We start from the raw sequence: 18,822 nt of genomic DNA on the forward strand, positions 1-18,822 counted from the left end.
TCGGAGGATATTTCCTTTTTCACCATAGCCCTCTATGGGCTTCCAAATATCACTTTGCCAATTCCAAAAGAACTGTCTTAGCGAAAGGCTTCTTGAGGGGAAAGCTGTAACTCTGTGAGATGATTTCACAGAACACAAAGAAGTTTCTCAGAAAGCTTCTTTCTCTTTGTTATCGGAGGATATTTCCTTTGGCCCTATAGTCTTCAAAGGGAAAGGAAATATCTGTTGTCAGATTCCACAGATATAAGGATAGCAAAGAGATCCACGAAATACAGATGTAACTCTGTGAGATGAACTAACAGAACACTGAGCAGTTTCTCAGAAAGCTTCTTTCCAGATTTCATCGGAGGATATTCCCTTTTTCACCATAGCCCTCTATGGGCTTCCAAATATCACTTTGCCAATTCCACAAGAACTGTCTTAGCGAAAGGCTTCTTGAGGGGAAAGCTGTAACTCTGTGAGATGATTTCACAGAACACAAAGAAGTTTCTCAGAAAGCTTCTTTCTCTTTGTTATCGGAGGATATTTCCTTTGCCCCTATAGTCTTTAAAGGGATCCGAAATATCTGTTGTCAGATTCCACAGAAATAAAGCTAGCAAAGAGATCCACGAAATACAGATGTAACTCTGTGAGATGAATTAACAGAACACTGAGCAGTTTCTCAGAAAGCTTCTTTCCAGATTTCATCGGAGGATATTTCCTTTTTCAACATACCCCTTATGGGCTTCCAAATATCACTTTGCCAATTCCACAAGAACTGTCTTAGTGAAACGCTACTTGAGGGGAAAGCTGTCACTCTGTGAGATGATTTCACAGAACACAAAGAAGTTTCTCAGAAAGCTTCATTCTCTTTGTTATCGGAGGATATTTCCTTTGGCCCTATAGTCTTCAAAGGGAAAGGAAATATCTGTTGTCAGATTCCACAGAAATAAGGCTAGCAAAGAGATCCATGAAATACAGATGTAACTCTGTGAGATGAGTTAACAGAACACTGAGCAGTTTCTCAGAAAGCTTCTTTCCAGATTTCATCGGAGGATATTTCCTTTTTCACCATAGCCCTCTATGGGCTTCCAAATATCACTTTGCCAATTCCACAAGAACTGTCTTAGCGAAAGGCTTCTTGAGGGGAAAGCTGTAACTCTGTGAGATGATTTCACAGAACACAAAGAAGTTTCTCAGAAAGCTTCTTTCTCTTTGTTATCGGAGGATATTTCCTTTGGCCCTGTAGTATTCAAAGGGAAAGGAAATATCTGTTGTCAGATTCCACAGAAATAAGGCTAGCAAAGAGATCCACGAAATACAGATGTAACTCTGTGAGATGAATTAACAGAACACTGAGCAGTTTCTCAGAAAGCTTCTTTCCAGATTTCATCGGAGGATATTCCCTTTTTCACCATAGCCCTCTATGGGTTCCAAATATCACTTTGCCAATTCCACAAGAACTGTCTTAGCGAAAGGCTTCTTGAGGGGAAAGCTGTAACTCTGTGAGATGATTTCACAGAACACAAAGAAGTTTCTCAGAAAGCTTCTTTCTCTTTGTTATCGGAGGATATTTCTTTTGCCCCTATAGTCTTTAAAGGGATCCGAAATATCTGTTGTCAGATTCCACAGAAATAAAGCTAGCAAAGAGATCCAAGAAATACAGATGTAACTCTGTGAGATGAATTAACAGAACACTGAGCAGTTTCTCAGAAAGCTTCTTTCCAGGTTTCATCCGAGGATATTTCCTTTTTCACCATAGCCCTTATGGGCTTCCAAATATGACTTTGCCAATTCCACAAGAACTGTCTTAGCGAAAGGCTTCTTGAGGGGAAAGCTGTAACTCTGTGAGATGATTTCACAGAACACAAAGAAGTTTCTCAGAAAGCTTCATTCTCTTTGTTATCGGAGGATATTTCCTTTGGCCCTATAGTCTTCAAAGGGAAAGGAAATTTCTGTTGTCAGATTCCACAGAAATAAGGCTAGCAAAGAGATCCATGAAATACAGATGTAACTCTGTGAGATGAGTTCACAGAACACTGAGCAGTTTCTCAGAAAGCTTCTTTCCAGATTTCATTGGAGGATATTTCCTTTTTCACCATAGCCCTCTATGGGCTTCCAAATATCCCTTTGCCAATTCCACAAGAACTGTGTTAGCGAAAGGCTTCTTGAGGGGAAAGCTGTAACTCTGTGAGATGATTTCACAGAACACAAAGAAGTTTCTCAGAAAGCTTGTTTCTCTTCGTTATCGGAGGATATTTCCTTTGGCCCTATAGTCTTTAAAGGGATCCGAAATATCTGTTGTCAGATTACACAGAAATAAGGCTAGGAAAGAAATCCACGAAATACAGATGTAACTCTGTGAGATGAATTAACAGACACTAAGCAGTTTCTCAGAAAGCTTCTTTCCAGATTTCATCAGAGGATATTTCCTTTTTCACCATAGCCCTTAATGGGCTTCCAAATATGACTTTGCCAATTCCACAAGAACTGTCTTAGCGCAAGGCTTCTTGAGGGGAAAGCTGTAACTCTGTGAGATGATTTCACAGAACACAAAGAAGTTTCTCAGCAAGCTTCTTTACCTTTGTTATCGGAGGATACTTCCTTTGGCCCTGTAGTCTTTAAAGGGATCCGAAATATCAGTTCTCAGATTCCACAGAAATAAGGCTAGCAAAGAGATCTACGAAATACAGATGTAACTCTGTGAGATGAATTAACAGAACACTAAGCAGTTTCTCAGAAAGCTTCTTTCCAGATTTCATCCGAGGATATTTCCTTTTTCACCATAGCCCTCTATGGGCTTCCAAATATCACTTTGCCAATTCCACAAGAACTGTCTTAGCGAAAGGCTTCTTGAGGGGAAAGCTGTAACTCTGTGAGATGATTTCACAGAACACCAAGAAGTTTCACAGAAAGCTTCTTTCCCTTTGTTATCAGAGGATATGTCCTTTGGCCCTGTAGTCTTCAAAGGGAAAGGAAATATCTGTTGTCAGATTCCACAGAAATAAGGCTAGCAAAGAGATCCACGAAATACAGATGTAACTCTGTGAGATGAATTAACAGAACACTGAGCAGTTTCTCAGAAAGCTTCTTTCCAGATTTCATCGGAGGATATTTCCTTTTTCAACATAGCCCTTAAGGGCGTCCAAATATCACTTTGCCAATTCCACAAGAACTGTCTTAATGAAACGCTACTTGAGGGGAAAGCTGTCACTCTGTGAGATGATTTCACAGAACACAAAGAAGTTTCTCAGAAAGCTTCATTCTCTTTGTTATCGGAGGATATTTCCCTTGGCCCTATAGTCTTCAAAGGGAAAGGAAATATCTGTTGTCAGATTCCACAGAAATTAGGCTAGCAAAGAGATCCATGAAATACAGATGTAACTCTCTGAGATGAGTTCACAGAACACTGAGCAGTTTCTCAGAAAACTTCTTTCCAGATTTCATTGGAGGATATTTCCTTTTTCACCATAGCCCTCTATGGGCTTCCAAATATCACTTTGCCAATTCCACAAGAACTGTGTTAGCGAAAGGCTTCTTGAGGGGAAAGCTGTAACTCTGTGAGATGATTTCACAGAACACAAAGAAGTTTCTCAGAAAGCTTCTTTCTCTTTGTTATCGGAGGATATTTCCTTTGGCCCTATAGTCTTCAAAGGGAAAGGAAATATCTGTTGTCAGATTCCACAGAAATAAGGCTAGCAAAGAGATCCACGAAATACAGATGTAACTCTGTGAGATGAATTAACAGAACACTGAGCAGTTTCTCAGAAAGCTTCTTTCCAGATTTCATCGGAGGATATTTCCTTTTTCACCATAGCCCTCTATGGGCTTCCAAATATGACTTTGCCAATTCCACAAGAACTGTCTTAGCGAAAGGCTTCTTGAGAGGAAAGCTGTAACTCTGTGAGATGATTTCACAGAACACAAAGAAGTTTCTCAGAAACCTTCTTTCTCTTTGTTATCGGAGGATATTTCCTTTGGCCCTATAGTCTTCAAAGGGAAAGGAAATATCTCTTGTCAGATTCCACCGAAATAAGGCTAGCAAAGAGATCCATGAAATACAGATGTAACTCTGTGAGATGAATTAACAGAACACTGAGCAGTTTCTCAGAAAGCTGCTTTCCAGATTTCATCGGAGGATATTTCCTTTTTCACCATAGCCCTCTATGGGCTTCCAAATATCACTTTGCCAATTCCACAAGAACTGTCTTAGCGAAAGGCTTCTTGAGGGGAAAGCTGTAACTCTGTGAGATGATTTCACAGAACACAAAGAAGTTTCTCAGAAAGCTTCTTTCTCTTTGTTATCGGAGGATATTTCCTTTGGCCCTATAGTCTTCAAAGGGAAAGGAAATATCTGTTGTCAGATTCCACAGAAATAAGGCTAGCAAAGAGATCCACGAAATACAGATGTAACTCTGTGAGATGAATTAACAGAACACTGAGCAGTTTCTCAGAAAGCTTCTTTCCAGATTTCATCGGAGGATATTCCCTATTTCACCATAGCCCTCTATGGGCTTCCAAATATCACTTTGCCAATTCCACAAGAACTGTCTTAGCGAAAGGCTTCTTGAGGGGAAAGCTGTAACTCTGTGAGATGATTTCACAGAACACAAAGAAGTTTCTCAGAAAGCTTCTTTCTCTTTGTTATCGGAGGATATTTCCTTTGACCCTATAGTCTTCAAAGGGAAAGGAAATATCTGTTCTCAGATCCCACAGAAATAAAGCTAGAAAAGAGATCCACGAAATACAGATGTAACTATGTAAGATGAATTAACAGAACACTGAGCAGTTTCTCAGAAAGCTTCTTTCCAGATTTCATCGGAGGATATTTCCTTTTTCACCATAGCCCTCTATGGGCTTCGAAATATCACTTTGCCAATTCCACAGGAACTGTCTTAGCGAAAGGCTTCTTGAGGTGAAAGCTGTAACTCTGTGAGATGATTTCACAGAACACAAAGAAGTTTCTCAGAAAGCTTGTTTCTCTTCGTTATCGGAGGATATTTCCTTTGGCCCTATAGTCTTTAAAGGGATCCGAAATATCTGTTGTCAGATTACACAGAAATAAGGCTAGGAAAGAAATCCACGAAATACAGATGTAACTCTGTGAGATGAATTAACAGACACTAAGCAGTTTCTCAGAAAGCTTCTTTCCAGATTTCATCCGAGGATATTTCCTTTTTCACCATAGCCCTTATGGGCTTCCAAATATGACTTTGCCAATTCCACAAGAACTGTCTTAGCGCAAGGCTTCTTGAGGGGAAAGCTGTAACTCTGTGAGATGATTTCACAGAACACAAAGAAGTTTCTCAGAAAGCTTCTTTACCTTTGTTATCGGAGGATACTTCCTTTGGCCCTGTAGTCTTTAAAGGGATCCGAAATATCAGTTCTCAGATTCCACAGAAATAAGGCTAGCAAAGAGATCTACGAAATACAGATGTAACTCTGTGAGATGAATTAACAGAACACTAAGCAGTTTCTCAGAAAGCTTCTTTCCAGATTTCATCGGAGGATATTCCCTTTTTCACCATAGCCCTCTATGGGCTTCCAAATATCACTTTGCCAATTCCACAAGAACTGTCTTAGCGAAAGGCTTCTTGAGGGGAAAGCTGTAAGTCTGTGAGATGATTTCACAGAACACAAAGAAGTTTCTCAGAAAGCTTCTTTCTCTTTGTTATCGGAGGATATTTCCTTTGCCCCTATAGTCTTTAAAGGGATCCGAAATATCTGTTGTCAGATTCCACAGAAATAAAGCTAGCAAAGAGATCCACGAAATACAGATGTAACTCTGTGAGATGAATTAACAGAACACTGAGCAGTTTCTCAGAAAGCTTCTTTCCAGATTTCATCGGAGGATATTCCCTTTTTCACCATAGCCCTCTATGGGCTTCCAAATATCACTTTGCCAATTCCACAAGAACTGTCTTAGCGAAAGGCTTCTTGAGGGGAAAGCTGTAACTCTGTGAGATGATTTCACAGAACACAAAGAAGTTTCTCAGAAAGCTTCTTTCTCTTTGTTATCGGAGGATATTTCCTTTGGCCCTATAGTCTTCAAAGGGAAAGGAAATATCTGTTGTCAGATTCCACAGAAATAAGGCTAGCAAAGAGATCCACGAAATACAGATGTAACTCTGTGAGATGAATTAACAGAACACTGAGCAGTTTCTCAGAAAGCTTCTTTCCAGATTTCATCGGAGGATATTTCCTTTTTCACCATAGCCCTCTATGGGCTTCCAAATATCACTTTGACAATTCCACAAGAACTGTCTTAGCGAAAGGCCTCTTGAGGGGAAAGCTGTAACTCTGTGAGATGATTTCACAGAACACAAAGAAGTTTCTCAGAAACCTTCTTTCTCTTTGTTATCGGAGGATATTTCCTTTGGCCCTATAGTCTTCAAAGGGAAAGGAAATATCTGTTGTCAGATTCCACCGAAATAAGGCCAGCAAAGAGATCCACGAAATAGAGATGTAACTCTGTGAGATGAATTAACAGAACACTGAGCAGTTTCTCAGAAAGCTACTTTCCAGATTTCATCGGAGGATATTTCCTTTTTCACCATAGCCCTCTATGGGCTTCCAAATATCACTTTGCCAATTCCACAAGAACTGTCTTAGCGAAAGGCTTCTTGAGGGGAAAGCTGTAACTCTGTGAGATGATTTCACAGAACACAAAGAAGTTTCTCAGAAAGCTTCTTTCTCTTTGTTATCGGAGGATATTTCCTTTGGCCCTATAGTCTTCAAAGGGAAAGGAAATATCTGTTGTCAGATTCCACAGAAATAAGGATAGCAAAGAGATCCACGAAATACAGATGTAACTCTGTGAGATGAATTAACAGAACACTGAGCAGTTTCTCAGAAAGCTTCTTTCCAGATTTCATCGGAGGATATTCCCTTTTTCACCATAGCCCTCTATGGGCTTCCAAATATCACTTTGCCAATTCCACAAGAACTGTCTTAGCGAAAGGCTTCTTGAGGGGAAAGCTGTAACTCTGTGAGATGATTTCACAGAACACAAAGAAGTTTCTCAGAAAGCTTCTTTCTCTTTGTTATCGGAGGATATTTCCTTTGCCCCTATAGTCTTTAAAGGGATCCGAAATATCTGTTGTCAGATTCCACAGAAATAAAGCTAGCAAAGAGATCCACGAAATACAGATGTAACTCTGTGAGATGAATTAACAGAACACTGAGCAGTTTCTCAGAAAGCTTCTTTCCAGATTTCATCGGAGGATATTTGCTTTTTCAACATACCCCTTATGGGCTTCCAAATATCACTTTGCCAATTCCACAAGAACTGTCTTAGTGAAACGCTACTTGAGGGGAAAGCTGTCACTCTGTGAGATGATTTCACAGAACACAAAGAAGTTTCTCAGAAAGCTTCATTCTCTTTGTTATCGGAGGATATTTCCTTTGGCCCTATAGTCTTCAAAGGGAAAGGAAATATCTGTTGTCAGATTCCACAGAAATAAGGCTAGCAAAGAGATCCATGAAATACAGATGTAACTCTGTGAGATGAGTTAACAGAACACTGAGCAGTTTCTCAGAAAGCTTCTTTCCAGATTTCATCGGAGGATATTTCCTTTTTCACCATAGCCCTCTATGGGCTTCCAAATATCACTTTGCCAATTCCACAAGAACTGTGTTAGCGAAAGGCTTCTTGAGGGGAAAGCTGTAACTCTGTGAGATGATTTCACAGAACACAAAGAAGTTTCTCAGAAAGCTTCTTTCTCTTTGTTATCGGAGGATATTTCCTTTGGCCCTATAGTCTTCAAAGGGAAAGGAAATATCTGTTGTCAGATTCCACAGAAATAAGGCTAGGAAAGAGATCCACGAAATACAGATGTAACTCTGTGAGATGAATTAACAGAACACTGAGCAGTTTCTCAGAAAGCTTCTTTCCAGATTTCATCGGAGGATATTTCCTTTTTCACCATAGCCCTCTATGGGCTTCCAAATATCACTTTGCCAATTCCACAAGAACTGTCTTAGCGAAAGGCTTCTTGAGGGGAAAGCTGTAACTCTGTGAGATGATTTCACAGAACACAAAGAAGTTTCTCAGAAAGCTTCTTTCTCTTTGTTATCGGAGGATATTTCCTTTGGCCCTGTAGTATTCAAAGGGAAAGGAAATATCTGTTGTCAGATTCCACAGAAATAAGGCTAGCAAAGAGATCCACGAAATACAGATGTAACTCTGTGAGATGAATTAACAGAACACTGAGCAGTTTCTCAGAAAGCTTCTTTCCAGATTTCATCGGAGGATATTCCCTTTTTCACCATAGCCCTCTATGGGTTCCAAATATCACTTTGCCAATTACACAAGAACTGTCTTAGCGAAAGGCTTCTTGAGGGGAAAGCTGTAACTCTGTGAGATGATTTCACAGAACACAAAGAAGTTTCTCAGAAAGCTTCTTTCTCTTTGTTATCGGAGGATATTTCCTTTGCCCCTATAGTCTTTAAAGGGATCCGAAATATCTGTTGTCAGATTCCACAGAAATAAAGCTAGCAAAGAGATCCAAGAAATACAGATGTAACTCTGTGAGATGAATTAACAGAACACTGAGCAGTTTCTCAGAAAGCTTCTTTCCAGATTTCATCCGAGGATATTTCCTTTTTCACCATAGCCCTTACGGGCTTCCAAATATGACTTTGCCAATTCCACAAGAACTGTCTTAGCGAAAGGCTTCTTGAGGGGAAAGCTGTAACTCTGTGAGATGATTTCACAGAACACAAAGAAGTTTCTCAGAAAGCTTCATTCTCTTTGTTATCGGAGGATATTTCCTTTGGCCCTATAGTCTTCAAAGGGAAAGGAAATTTCTGTTGTCAGATTCCACAGAAATAAGGCTAGCAAAGAGATCCATGAAATACAGATGTAACTCTCTGAGATGAGTTCACAGAACACTGAGCAGTTTCTCAGAAAGCTTCTTTCCAGATTTCATTGGAGGATATTTCCTTTTTCACCATAGCCCTCTATGGGCTTCCAAATATCCCTTTGCCAATTCCAGAAGAACTGTGTTAGCGAAAGGCTTCTTGAGGGGAAAGCTGTAACTCTGTGAGATGATTTCACAGAACACAAAGAAGTTTCTCAGAAAGCTTCTTTCTCTTTGTTATCGGAGGATATTTCCTTTGGCCCTATAGTCTTCAAAGGGAAAGGAAATATCTGTTGTCAGATTCCACAGAAATAAGGCTAGCAAAGAGATCCACGAAATACAGATGTAACTCTGTGAGATGAATTAACAGAACACTGAGCAGTTTCTCAGAAAGCTTCTTTAGAGATTTCATCGGAGGATATTCCCTTTTTCACCATAGCCCTCTATGGGCTTCCAAATATGACTTTGCCAATTCCACAAGAACTGTCTTAGCGAAAGGCTTCTTGAGGGGAAAGCTGTAACTCTGTGAGATGATTTCACAGAACACAAAGAAGTTTCTCAGAAAGCTTGTTTCTCTTTGTTATCGGAGGATATTTCCTTTGGCCCTATAGTCTTCAAAGGGAAAGGAAATATCTCTTGTCAGATTCCACCGAAATAAGGCTAGCAAAGAGATCCACGAAATACAGATGTAACTCTGTGAGATGAATTAACAGAACACTGAGCAGTTTCTCAGAAAGCTGCTTCCCAGATTTCATCGGAGGATATTTCCTTTTTCACCATAGCCCTCTATGGGCTTCCAAATATCACTTTGCCAATTCCACAAGAACTGTCTTAGCGAAAGGCTTCTTGAGGGGAAAGCTGTAAGTCTGTGAGATGATTTCACAGAACACAAAGAAGTTTCTCAGAAAGCTTCTTTCTCTTTGTTATCGGAGGATATTTCCTTTGCCCCTATAGTCTTTAAAGGGATCCGAAATATCTGTTGTCAGATTCCACAGAAATAAAGCTAGCAAAGAGATCCACGAAATACAGATGTAACTCTGTGAGATGAATTAACAGAACACTGAGCAGTTTCTCAGAAAGCTTCTTTCCAGATTTCATCGGAGGATATTCCCTTTTTCACCATAGCCCTCTATGGGCTTCCAAATATCACTTTGCCAATTCCACAAGAACTGTCTTAGCGAAAGGCTTCTTGAGGGGAAAGCTGTAACTCTGTGAGATGATTTCACAGAACACAAAGAAGTTTCTCAGAAAGCTTCTTTCTCTTTGTTATCGGAGGATATTTCCTTTGGCCCTATAGTCTTCAAAGGGAAAGGAAATATCTGTTGTCAGATTCCACAGAAATAAGGCTAGCAAAGAGATCCACGAAATACAGATGTAACTCTGTGAGATGAATTAACAGAACACTGAGCAGTTTCTCAGAAAGCTTCTTTCCAGATTTCATCGGAGGATATTTCCTTTTTCACCATAGCCCTCTATGGGCTTCCAAATATCACTTTGACAATTCCACAAGAACTGTCTTAGCGAAAGGCCTCTTGAGGGGAAAGCTGTAACTCTGTGAGATGATTTCACAGAACACAAAGAAGTTTCTCAGAAACCTTCTTTCTCTTTGTTATCGGAGGATATTTCCTTTGGCCCTATAGTCTTCAAAGGGAAAGGAAATATCTGTTGTCAGATTCCACCGAAATAAGGCCAGCAAAGAGATCCACGAAATAGAGATGTAACTCTGTGAGATGAATTAACAGAACACTGAGCAGTTTCTCAGAAAGCTACTTTCCAGATTTCATCGGAGGATATTTCCTTTTTCACCATAGCCCTCTATGGGCTTCCAAATATCACTTTGCCAATTCCACAAGAACTGTCTTAGCGAAAGGCTTCTTGAGGGGAAAGCTGTAACTCTGTGAGATGATTTCACAGAACACAAAGAAGTTTCTCAGAAAGCTTCTTTCTCTTTGTTATCGGAGGATATTTCCTTTGGCCCTATAGTCTTCAAAGGGAAAGGAAATATCTGTTGTCAGATTCCACAGAAATAAGGATAGCAAAGAGATCCACGAAATACAGATGTAACTCTGTGAGATGAATTAACAGAACACTGAGCAGTTTCTCAGAAAGCTTCTTTCCAGATTTCATCGGAGGATATTCCCTTTTTCACCATAGCCCTCTATGGGCTTCCAAATATCACTTTGCCAATTCCACAAGAACTGTCTTAGCGAAAGGCTTCTTGAGGGGAAAGCTGTAACTCTGTGAGATGATTTCACAGAACACAAAGAAGTTTCTCAGAAAGCTTCTTTCTCTTTGTTATCGGAGGATATTTCCTTTGCCCCTATAGTCTTTAAAGGGATCCGAAATATCTGTTGTCAGATTCCACAGAAATAAAGCTAGCAAAGAGATCCACGAAATACAGATGTAACTCTGTGAGATGAATTAACAGAACACTGAGCAGTTTCTCAGAAAGCTTCTTTCCAGATTTCATCGGAGGATATTTGCTTTTTCAACATACCCCTTATGGGCTTCCAAATATCACTTTGCCAATTCCACAAGAACTGTCTTAGTGAAACGCTACTTGAGGGGAAAGCTGTCACTCTGTGAGATGATTTCACAGAACACAAAGAAGTTTCTCAGAAAGCTTCATTCTCTTTGTTATCGGAGGATATTTCCTTTGGCCCTATAGTCTTCAAAGGGAAAGGAAATATCTGTTGTCAGATTCCACAGAAATAAGGCTAGCAAAGAGATCCATGAAATACAGATGTAACTCTGTGAGATGAGTTAACAGAACACTGAGCAGTTTCTCAGAAAGCTTCTTTCCAGATTTCATCGGAGGATATTTCCTTTTTCACCATAGCCCTCTATGGGCTTCCAAATATCACTTTGCCAATTCCACAAGAACTGTCTTAGCGAAAGGCTTCTTGAGGGGAAAGCTGTAACTCTGTGAGATGATTTCACAGAACACAAAGAAGTTTCTCAGAAAGCTTCTTTCTCTTTGTTATCGGAGGATATTTCCTTTGGCCCTATAGTCTTCAAAGGGAAAGGAAATATCTGTTGTCAGATTCCACAGAAATAAGGCTAGGAAAGAGATCCACGAAATACAGATGTAACTCTGTGAGATGAATTAACAGAACACTGAGCAGTTTCTCAGAAAACTTCTTTCCAGATTTCATCGGAGGATATTTCCTTTTTCACCATAGCCCTCTATGGGCTTCCAAATATCACTTTGCCAATTCCACAAGAACTGTCTTAGCGAAAGGCTTCTTGAGGGGAAAGCTGTAACTCTGTGAGATGATTTCACAGAACACAAAGAAGTTTCTCAGAAAGCTTCTTTCTCTTTGTTATCGGAGGATATTTCCTTTGGCCCTGTAGTATTCAAAGGGAAAGGAAATATCTGTTGTCAGATTCCACAGAAATAAGGCTAGCAAAGAGATCCACGAAATACAGATGTAACTCTGTGAGATGAATTAACAGAACACTGAGCAGTTTCTCAGAAAGCTTCTTTCCAGATTTCATCGGAGGATATTCCCTTTTTCACCATAGCCCTCTATGGGTTCCAAATATCACTTTGCCAATTACACAAGAACTGTCTTAGCGAAAGGCTTCTTGAGGGGAAAGCTGTAACTCTGTGAGATGATTTCACAGAACACAAAGAAGTTTCTCAGAAAGCTTCTTTCTCTTTGTTATCGGAGGATATTTCCTTTGCCCCTATAGTCTTTAAAGGGATCCGAAATATCTGTTGTCAGATTCCACAGAAATAAAGCTAGCAAAGAGATCCAAGAAATACAGATGTAACTCTGTGAGATGAATTAACAGAACACTGAGCAGTTTCTCAGAAAGCTTCTTTCTAGATTTCATCCGAGGATATTTCCTTTTTCACCATAGCCCTTACGGGCTTCCAAATATGACTTTGCCAATTCCACAAGAACTGTCTTAGCGAAAGGCTTCTTGAGGGGAAAGCTGTAACTCTGTGAGATGATTTCACAGAACACAAAGAAGTTTCTCAGAAAGCTTCATTCTCTTTGTTATCGGAGGATATTTCCTTTGGCCCTATAGTCTTCAAAGGGAAAGGAAATTTCTGTTGTCAGATTCCACAGAAATAAGGCTAGCAAAGAGATCCATGAAATACAGATGTAACTCTCTGAGATGAGTTCACAGAACACTGAGCAGTTTCTCAGAAAGCTTCTTTCCAGATTTCATTGGAGGATATTTCCTTTTTCACCATAGCCCTCTATGGGCTTCCAAATATCCCTTTGCCAATTCCAGAAGAACTGTGTTAGCGAAAGGCTTCTTGAGGGGAAAGCTGTAACTCTGTGAGATGATTTCACAGAACACAAAGAAGTTTCTCAGAAAGCTTCTTTCTCTTTGTTATCGGAGGATATTTCCTTTGGCCCTATAGTCTTCAAAGGGAAAGGAAATATCTGTTGTCAGATTCCACAGAAATAAGGCTAGCAAAGAGATCCACGAAATACAGATGTAACTCTGTGAGATGAATTAACAGAACACTGAGCAGTTTCTCAGAAAGCTTCTTTAGAGATTTCATCGGAGGATATTCCCTTTTTCACCATAGCCCTCTATGGGCTTCCAAATATGACTTTGCCAATTCCACAAGAACTGTCTTAGCGAAAGGCTTCTTGAGGGGAAAGCTGTAACTCTGTGAGATGATTTCACAGAACACAAAGAAGTTTCTCAGAAAGCTTGTTTCTCTTTGTTATCGGAGGATATTTCCTTTGGCCCTATAGTCTTCAAAGGGAAAGGAAATATCTCTTGTCAGATTCCACCGAAATAAGGCTAGCAAAGAGATCCACGAAATACAGATGTAACTCTGTGAGATGAATTAACAGAACACTGAGCAGTTTCTCAGAAAGCTGCTTCCCAGATTTCATCGGAGGATATTTCCTTTTTCACCATAGCCCTCTATGGGCTTCCAAATATCACTTTGCCAATTCCACAAGAACTGTCTTAGCGAAAGGCTTCTTGAGGGGAAAGCTGTAACTCTGTGAGATGATTTCACAGAACACAAAGAAGTTTCTCAGAAAGCTTCTTTCTCTTTGTTATCGGAGGATATTTCCTTTGGCCCTATAGTCTTCAAAGGGAAAGGAAATATCTGTTGTCAGATTCCACAGAAATAAGGCTAACAAAGAGATCCACGAAATACAGATGTAACTCTGTGAGATGAATTAACAGAACACTGAGCAGTTTCTCAGAAAGCTTCTTTCCAGATTTCATCGGAGGATATTCCCTTTTTCACCATAGCCCTCTATGGGCTTCCAAATATCACTTTGCCAATTCCACAAGAACTGTCTTAGCGAAAGGATTCTTGAGGGGAAAGCTGTAACTCTGTGAGATGATTTCACAGAACACAAAGAAGTTTCTCAGAAAGCTTCTTTCTCTTTGTTATCGGAGGATATTTCCTTTGACCCTATAGTCTTCAAAGGGAAAGGAAATATCTGTTCTCAGATCCCACAGAAATAAAGCTAGAAAAGAGATCCACGAAATACAGATGTAACTCTGTAAGATGAATTAACAGAACACTGAGCAGTTTCTCAGAAAGCTTCTTTCCAGATTTCATCGGAGGATATTTCCTTTTTCACCATAGCCCTCTATGGGCTTCCAAATATCACTTTGCCAATTCCACAGGAACTGTCTTAGCGAAAGGCTTCTTGAGGTGAAAGCTGTAACTCTGTGAGATGATTTCACAGAACACAAAGAAGTTTCTCAGAAAGCTTGTTTCTCTTCGTTATCGGAGGATATTTCCTTTGGCCCTATAGTCTTTAAAGGGATCCGAAATATCTGTTGTCAGATTACACAGAAATAAGGCTAGGAAAGAAATCCACGAAATACAGATGTAACTCTGTGAGATGAATTAACAGACACTAAGCAGTTTCTCAGAAAGCTTCTTTCCAGATTTCATCCGAGGATATTTCCTTTTTCACCATAGCCCTTATGGGCTTCCAAATATGACTTTGCCAATTCCACAAGAACTGTCTTAGCGCAAGGCTTCTTGAGGGGAAAGCTGTAACTCTGTGAGATGATTTCACAGAACACAAAGAAGTTTCTCAGAAAGCTTCTTTACCTTTGTTATCGGAGGATACTTCCTTTGGCCCTGTAGTCTTTAAAGGGATCCGAAATATCAGTTCTCAGATTCCACAGAAATAAGGCTAGCAAAGAGATCTACGAAATACAGATGTAACTCTGTGAGATGAATTAACAGAACACTAAGCAGTTTCTCAGAAAGCTTCTTTCCAGATTTCATCGGAGGATATGCCCTTTTTCACCATAGCCCTCTATGGGCTTCCAAATATCACTTTGCCAATTCCACAAGAACTGTCTTAGCGAAAGGCTTCTTGAGGGGAAAGCTGTAACTCTGTGAGATGATTTCACAGAACACAAAGAAGTTTCTCAGAAAGCTTCTTTCTCTTTGTTATCGGAGGATATTTCCTTTGGCCCTATAGTCTTCAAAGGGAAAGGAAATATCTGTTGTCAGATTCCACCGAAATAAGGCTAGCAAAGAGATCCACGAAATACAGATGTAACTCTGTGAGATGAATTAACAGAACACTGAGCAGTTTCTCAGAAAGCTTCTTTCCAGATTTCATCGGAGGATATTTCCTTTTTCACCATAGCCCTCTATGGGCTTCCAAATATCACTTTGACAATTCCACAAGAACTGTCTTAGCGAAAGGCCTCTTGAGGGGAAAGCTGTAACTCTGTGAGATGATTTCACAGAACACAAAGAAGTTTCTCAGAAACCTTCTTTCTCTTTGTTATCGGAGGATATTTCCTTTGGCCCTATAGTCTTCAAAGGGAAAGGAAATATCTGTTGTCAGATTCCACCGAAATAAGGCCAGCAAAGAGATCCACGAAATAGAGATGTAACTCTGTGAGATGAATTAACAGAACACTGAGCAGTTTCTCAGAAAGCTGCTTTCCAGATTTCATCGGAGGATATTTCCTTTTTCACCATAGCCCTCTATGGGCTTCCAAATATCACTTTGCCAATTCCAAAAAACTGTCTTAGCGAAAGGCTTCTTGAGGGGAAAGCTGTAACTCTGTGAGATGATTTCACAGAACACAAAGAAGTTTCTCAGAAAGCTTCTTTCTCTTTGTTATCGGAGGATATTTCCTTTGGCCCTATAGTCTTCAAAGGGAAAGGAAATATCTGTTGTCAGATTCCACAGAAATAAGGATAGCAAAGAGATCCACGAAATACAGATGTAACTCTGTGAGATGAATTAACAGAACACTGAGCAGTTTCTCAGAAAGCTTCTTTCCAGATTTCATCGGAGGATATTCCCTTTTTCACCATAGCCCTCTATGGGCTTCCAAATATCACTTTGCCAATTCCACAAGAACTGTCTTAGCGAAAGGCTTCTTGAGGGGAAAGCTGTAACTCTGTGAGATGATTTCACAGAACACAAAGAAGTTTCTCAGAAAGCTTCTTTCTCTTTGTTATCGGAGGATATTTCCTTTGGCCCTATAGTCTTCAAAGGGAAAGGAAATATCTGTTGTCAGATTCCACAGAAATAAGGCTAGCAAAGAGATCCACGAAATACAGATGTAACTCTGTGAGATGAATTAACAGAACACTGAGCAGTTTCTCAGAAAGCTTCTTTCCAGATTTCATCGGAGGATATTTCCTTTTTCACCATAGCCCTCTATGGGCTTCCAAATATGACTTTGCCAATTCCACAAGAACTGTCTTAGCGAAAGGCTTCTTGAGGGGAAAGCTGTAACTCTGTGAGATGATTTCACAGAACACAAAGAAGTTTCTCAGAAACCTTCTTTCTCTTTGTTATCGGAGGATATTTCCTTTGGCCCTATAGTCTTCAAAGGGAAAGGAAATATCTCTTGTCAGATTCCACCGAAATAAGGCTAGCAAAGAGATCCACGAAATACAGATGTAACTCTGTGAGATGAATTAACAGAACACTGAGCAGTTTCTCAGAAAGCTGCTTTCCAGATTTCATCGGAGGATATTTCCTTTTTCACCATAGCCCTCTATGGGCTTCCAAATATCACTTTGCCAATTCCACAAGAACTGTCTTAGCGAAAGGCTTCTTGAGGGGAAAGCTGTAACTCTGTGAGATGATTTCACAGAACACAAAGAAGTTTCTCAGAAAGCTTCTTTCTCTTTGTTATCGGAGGATATTTCCTTTGGCCCTATAGTCTTCAAAGGGAAAGGAAATATCTGTTGTCAGATTCCACAGAAATAAGGCTAGCAAAGAGATCCACGAAATACAGATGTAACTCTGTGAGATGAATTAACAGAACACTGAGCAGTTTCTCAGAAAGCTTCTTTCCAGATTTCATCGGAGGATATTCCCTTTTTCACCATAGCCCTCTATGGGCTTCCAAATATCACTTTGCCAATTCCACAAGAACTGTCTTAGCGAAAGGCTTCTTGAGGGGAAAGCTGTAACTCTGTGAGATGATTTCACAGAACACAAAGAAGTTTCTCAGAAAGCTTCTTTCTCTTTGTTATCGGAGGATATTTCCTTTGACCCTATAGTCTTCAAAGGGAAAGGAAATATCTGTTCTCAGATCCCACAGAAATAAAGCTAGAAAAGAGATCGACGAAATACAGATGTAACTCTGTAAGATGAATTAACAGAACACTGAGCAGTTTCTCAGAAAGCTTCTTTCCAGATTTCTTCGGAGGATATTTCCTTTTTCACCATAGCCCTCTATGGGCTTCCAAATATCACTTTGCCAATTCCACAGGAACTGTCTTAGCGAAAGGCTTCTTGAGGTGAAAGCTGTAACTCTGTGAGATGATTTCACAGAACACAAAGAAGTTTCTCAGAAAGCTTGTTTCTCTTCGTTATCGGAGGATATTTCCTTTGGCCCTATAGTCTTTAAAGGGATCCGAAATATCTGTTGTCAGATTACACAGAAATAAGGCTAGGAAAGAAATCCACGAAATACAGATGTAACTCTGTGAGATGAATTAACAGACACTAAGCAGTTTCTCAGAAAGCTTCTTTCCAGATTTCATCCGAGGATATTTCCTTTTTCACCATAGCCCTTATGGGCTTCCAAATATGACTTTGCCAATTCCACAAGAACTGTCTTAGCGCAAGGCTTCTTGAGGGGAAAGCTGTAACTCTGTGAGATGATTTCACAGAACACAAAGAAGTTTCTCAGAAAGCTTCTTTACCTTTGTTATCGGAGGATACTTCCTTTGGCCCTGTAGTCTTTAAAGGGATCCGAAATATCAGTTCTCAGATTCCACAGAAATAAGGCTAGCAAAGAGATCTACGAAATACAGATGTAACTCTGTGAGATGAATTAACAGAACACTAAGCAGTTTCTCAGAAAGCTTCTTTCCAGATTTCATCGGAGGATATGCCCTTTTTCACCATAGCCCTCTATGGGCTTCCAAATATCACTTTGCCAATTCCACAAGAACTGTCTTAGCGAAAGGCTTCTTGAGGGGAAAGCTGTAACTCTGTGAGATGATTTCACAGAACACAAAGAAGTTTCTCAGAAAGCTTCTTTCTCTTTGTTATCGGAGGATATTTCCTTTGCCCCTATAGTCTTTAAAGGGATCCGAAATATCTGTTGTCAGATTCCACAGAAATAAAGCTAGCAAAGAGATCCACGAAATACAGATGTAACTCTGTGAGATGAATTAACAGAACACTGAGCAGTTTCTCAGAAAGCTTCTTTCCAGATTTCATCGGAGGATATTCCCTTTTTCACCATAGCCCTCTATGGGCTTCCAAATATCACTTTGCCAATTCCACAAGAACTGTCTTAGCGAAAGGCTTCTTGAGGGGAAAGCTGTAACTCTGTGAGATGATTTCACAGAACACAAAGAAGTTTCTCAGAAAGCTTCTTTCTCTTTGTTATCGGAGGATATTTCCTTTGGCCCTATAGTCTTCAAAGGGAAAGGAAATATCTGTTGTCAGATTCCACAGAAATAAGGCTAGCAAAGAGATCCACGAAATACAGATGTAACTCTGTGAGATGAATTAACAGAACACTGAGCAGTTTC

The sequence above is a fragment of the Macaca mulatta genome, chromosome 16 (assembly GCF_049350105.2).
Source record: "Macaca mulatta isolate MMU2019108-1 chromosome 16, T2T-MMU8v2.0, whole genome shotgun sequence".
In the NCBI taxonomy this organism is placed as follows: Eukaryota; Metazoa; Chordata; class Mammalia; order Primates; family Cercopithecidae; genus Macaca; species Macaca mulatta.